The following is a 5,608-nucleotide window of genomic DNA, read 5'->3' as shown; positions in this document are numbered from 1 at the left end:
TCCTCTCGCACTCCCTCTCCCCCCCTCTGAATATCTGCTGTTGGAGAGCTCTCTCGCAGACAGTGCGCAGTCCTGCCTTGTCTTCAGTTGTCTGTAGTGCAGCGGAGCAGGTGGAGAAGGAAAAGAAGAGGAGGAGACAGACGAGAGAAGCAGAAAGAGTACGGCAGACAGCTGAAGAGGGAACTGTTATCCACATGAATAATGGAAGATGGCTGAATTATACACTGGGATATTCATTCAAAGAATACCACAAAAACTGATGCCTCAGTCTGTCGGGTAAGTGTGCAACTACTATGAATGTAAGACTTTGGCCTGGCATGTAACAGCACAGGATGATAAAACAAATTCAAAAGTCTTTAAACCTTAGTGTTTTGAAGTTAAGACTGTTACTAGTATGATCTTTTCCATAGCACCGGGGAGCCTGTGCTTCTTAAAATGTGGTTTAAGTACGCAGTGAGTTATGAGATGATACACAGGGGAGATCACCAGTTGTGATAGTGGTATCCTCCTTAATCACCTAAGAGTGAAAAAAAATGGAGCTTCCTTTGCACCTGAGGATTGAAGGCTGCGCCAAATCCACATCAAATGCCCTGCCACTTTATCAGATCCACCTGTCACACTCTGCAGGCAGCCAGGTCTCCTTATTACACATGTGGGGGTATGAGATCAACTGACGCAGGGGACTCTGATTAACATGAGACTGATAAGAGGTGGTGGCGACTCTAGGTGTGATAGTGCTGTCACTTACATGCAAATGTTGAAATGTTGCAATTTTTTTTTTTTTAACGCTCTCAGGGCTTCTCAACAGTTAGGTGGTGCTCTGTGTATTTGACAGCAGAGGCAGTGAGGGAAAGAGACAAGCAGATTTAAGACTGACTGATACAAAGGCATGCTACAGTAGATTCAACTGAGTCACGTGAATAACACACAGAGGGTTATATCCATGTGATTCACTAGGTCTGAAGAGGCGTTTTTCTCACGGGAAGTGACTGTACTCATGCTATTCAGCACTAGCTTGAGAATGCAGAGCAAAGATCAGGCCAATCTGCCCAGAGTAACAGATCCGTGATCAATGTTAATTGTAGTGCCTTAAATCAAAGATGCCTTTCATGCCTTTTCATGGCACCGATGTTAGCAGTAAGCAAAATGAAATGACATGTTTTCAGTGTTAATTGTCTCCTGTCCTTATTATGACATGACTAGAAGCAAATAAAGAGAAAAGTTGCTCTTGTATGTCTCCGCAACTAATAAAATGTTCACAAGTAAAGTAAAATGTTTGGATGCTTTCACAGGAAAACAATATTAACTCACAATTTAAGGTCTGTTCATTAGCAGGAGCTATTCCAATATAAACATACTGTTATTGCTCTAAATGGGAAAATAATGCTTATTGATATTGTGCATCTGCATTAGCAAATGGCCCATCTATATGACAGAAGTTAAATTGAAGGATTGCAAAGACAGATGAGCACAGCAATTATGTATGTATATGTGTGTGTGTGTGTGTGTGTGTGTGTGTGTGTATGTGAGTGAGAGAGTAGGCTAACACAACTTTAATTTATGTGCATCAAAGTGCACAGCGCAAGGTAAAGTTATTCTTTTGGGTTGCAGTCTGCTTGTAGCCAGTGGTGCACATGGAAACAGAACAGGATTAGAAGGAACCCACAGTCCATTGGTTGTGTAAGGAACTGCTCTTGGCCTAGTAACAATCAGAAATGATATTACTGCTTCAAAAGCAGAACTAACACTGTTAGTTGTGGTTATGGAGCAAAGTCCAGAGGAAAGCAAATTTTTGTGTGCATGCAGAGCTGGTACACACAAAACTACAGCAGCCTGTGATCAATTTGCAACACTCTAGTGGTGGCTGTGTAAAATTTAACAAAGCTTAACACAGTGGAGATGGTGTGCATAATTGTGTGCAAATGGAGCATATGCTCCTTTGCGCTGCCTGTGTAGCCACTCAGCCGGAAGGCTTTCCTATAGCTTCAAACAGATGTTCATTCATACCAGTGGTGGCTAACCATCATGACTGATTTACTTTGTGTTTAGACCTTGATTGTTGTGGCTGTGTGGTTTTCAGTGCTTGTGTGCCTGAGAACAGTGGCGAGGTTTAGCGAGCCACCGTGCCCAAGATTGCATGAGCTGTGCAAGCTGCAACAAAACAGCACTCTCCACAAGAAGACAACCCTTGGTGAGCCTACTTTATTTAAGTACTTAACAATATCTAAATAAGATATCTCCACTCCCTACCTTTAGGTGACTGTTCTCAGGCAAACAAAGTGACTTATTATATGTTACAGTGCAGTTTACACTGGTGAAATTTAAGATTTTTTTTCTAATGAAAGGAAATCTTATTTTTAAAGTCAACGAGCTTAATAAACATTCATTCTCCTTACTTTCAGAAAGTGGAGGGTTTCTGTCTGTTCAGCCAATACAGTGTGCTCATCTCTTTACTAAAAACTGTGATTCATTTGGTAATTAGAGTTTGTAAAGAGCAGAAACAAAGTGTATTATGGAGCTGTTAAAAACATGCACCTTGGACTGCAATTTGAGTTTTCTTTTTGAAAAAAACAAAACAAAAAACATCGTAAATCGCCATGAGGTCAGTTGTGAGGATTTTTTTGCGACTTGGTATTCTTGCAAAGAGTTTTCTCAAGTTTTTTTTCTCAAATGGCACAAAAGAATCATGGATCATCAAGTAAAAAGCCATGGACTAGATCTAAGTGTCCACATTACCTATCCTTACACAGATCACAAGATGCAGCCTTTGAGGTAAAAGAGGTTTTTTTTTTTTTTTTTTTTTTTTAAAGATGCAGGCTCTCTGAGACTGCAGACTCTATTTTACTGAAAATTATCATTTCAATTTATCAAAGAAATAAAAGACTGAGTTATAGACAGATACATCTTATCTTGCCTGAGAAGTTGCTCTTTTTTTGGCCACTTTGGAATGAGAAAGCTAAGGAAATTAGCTGATATATAATCACACAATAAGGGCCTACAAAACGGAAGGACACTGAGACTGAACTGAATTAATTACACTGCAAGGAGGATGAGGACGCCATGGTTTTGTCTCCTGCCCTCGTTTTTTCCCTTATTTTTTTATTGTTAATACCTCCCAGATTAGTTTAACTTATATGCAATTAGTTTGTTTACAATTTAGTCCTTATTGTTGCTGGTTATCAGATTGCCTGCACGGCCTATATATAGTGCCTGCTTCCCTGTATCTACTTCCTCTATCATAGTGTGCCTGTGTTCAGTTCCTCATGTTTTTTGAGCTTGTTTGATGTTGTTTCAGTTTACAGCAAGTCAAACTGAAATCTGTTCATACAATCTGCCTGTGTGTCCGGTGTTTTGGTCCTCACCCCTGTGCTCCACTCTGACAAGTAGGGGTCCTTCCAGACCTCTTGCTGTGCACACGTGTGCTCTCAAATGCTCACTTCTATTATAAAAGACATTAACTAGATGGGGCTGGCATTAAAAAAATATTAATATATAACATAAAACTGACAAAAAAACAATGAACAGCAAGGAAAAGCAGACTAATTGAAAAGACTGATGAGTTAACTGAGACACACTGTGCTCCACTTTCCATTTCATGCTCCACAGGTGTTCAATTATTCCTAATTGTTCTATTTGTTTCTCTCTTACAGACACTGGCAGGCGTTTACTGGAATCATAAGCAGTGTTTTTATAGTACAGACTATTGTGAAATCATCACTGCCAGAAAGTGCTGCGAGGCTCCCCTGTATGTCGCAGTGGCGGTGCGTCACCCTAAAGAAGCTATCGGGAAAAACAGAACCTTGAGGAATAAACATTCGTCTCTGGAGCGGCACGTACAGACTGACTGTCCTGCTTTTGTCTTCTCTAAAAATTCAGCAAAACACATCGTGTGCATTGTGGAAAGATAAGCTGCACTTTCACGTTTGCAATACATATTAATTTTACCCCACAATAGTTAACCTATTTAACTATATGATGGGGATATGTGTTAAGTCCCTCTGTGGACATCACCTCCTATAGATTCATGCTTTCTAAATAAATATGCTGCTACTCAGTCTCACTAATGAACTAAGGACATCATGGAATCAACTTAAAATCTCATATTTAGGCTAACTGTCACTGGGAACTGCTGTCCAGTTTTAAATATGGAATCAGAAGAAAGCACAGGACTGTCCACAGCTGCGCTGGTGGCCATTGCCTGCAACACGTTTGTTGCTGTCCTCCTTCTCCTCCTCTGTCTAATCCTCTACCGAGCCTGCAGGGTCCCTTCTAGCCCAGAGAGGCAGCCTGTGCTGGCTCCAAGTGAAGCAGAAGCCCGGCAGATGAACGAGCACAAGTACCTGTTAACCTCCTGACTGATGAAGAATGAGTCAAATGTAGCAACAAGCTATGACCTCAGTGCACTCCTCCACAGGAGAGGGGACTGAAGGAGCACTGTGGCTGGCTGCAAGCAATAATGACGCTCGTCCTCTCCTAGTTTTAAAGTCAGCTGTCGATCTAATGTCATAAGTGGCCGTGCCTCACAAAAACAGCAAGGATGAATTGTGGTGGAACGAGAGAACTATTTTTAAGCGGCCGTCACTTGTCAAAACTGCTAACTGGTGTGACAAAACACACGGGGGAGTGCCGGTGTGAATGTATGTTTAACGCACACACAAACAGCCTCGGGAAGAAGACATGGTCACAAGGATGCAGGTTACGCAGAGAGTGAGGGAAAGGAGTGTTCAGTGCACGAAGAATGACTAGCCTGTTGTTGGAGGTTTCTAAATATATATCCTCTTATTTCATATGTTGGCCTGAAAAAAAAAAAGAAAAAAAGAGAAAGCCAGCCTATTACTCAGAACAGGGACTTGAGCCTGTGTGGAGTGTGCGTGTGTGTGTGTCACTGTCACTCATATATATCAGCGGACTGTGAGGCACAGTGCCTTTGCTAAGGGTGTTGCATAAGAACTAGAGATGCTTAGTTGAAATTTGTGTCCTCTTCACTACAGCCTTCATACTGACATCTGCCTGTAGCCATGTGTTATAGACAGCTCAGTCTGGATGTAAAGCGCTTCAATTTTACCCACGTCCCATTGCAAATTATTAAGGCTCCACCATTTAACCCGTATCATAGCTGAGATCACAGGTACACCCAACAAAAAAAGGGTGAGAAAGAAAGGCTCTCTAAGTGTATTCCTACTCGTTGTGTGAAAATATGGCTGTTAAGGTTACTGTTGATAGACTCCTTTCCACCAATAGCTTCCATAGAGTAGAATGCAAAGCACAGATGAAACATAATGTGAGCAGGAGATACAACTTTAGTCTTTAGAGAAAATCATAAACTGAAGAAGTCCATATCTTTTAAAGAGGTCGATTTAATCAATTTAGTAAAATTACTGTTAGCCACTGAATTATGTGCCAACAACGGCACAGACAGTTCAACTTAGAACAATTAATTACCACATAACTCCGGGAACTTGTTGAATACTGCTTATTAATGATGCATAAAAGTAAGTGGGCCAAGGGTGAAATTATCCTGCAGACATTCTAGCGGAGGTTCAGTGAAATTATGACCTTTATAATAGAAGTGCTCTTCTTAACAACTTGACCACACTTCCATGCAGTC

This window comes from Archocentrus centrarchus, chromosome 5 (genome assembly GCF_007364275.1).
Source record: "Archocentrus centrarchus isolate MPI-CPG fArcCen1 chromosome 5, fArcCen1, whole genome shotgun sequence".
Classification (NCBI taxonomy): domain Eukaryota; kingdom Metazoa; phylum Chordata; class Actinopteri; order Cichliformes; family Cichlidae; genus Archocentrus; species Archocentrus centrarchus.
This window is presented reverse-complemented; position numbering follows the sequence as displayed.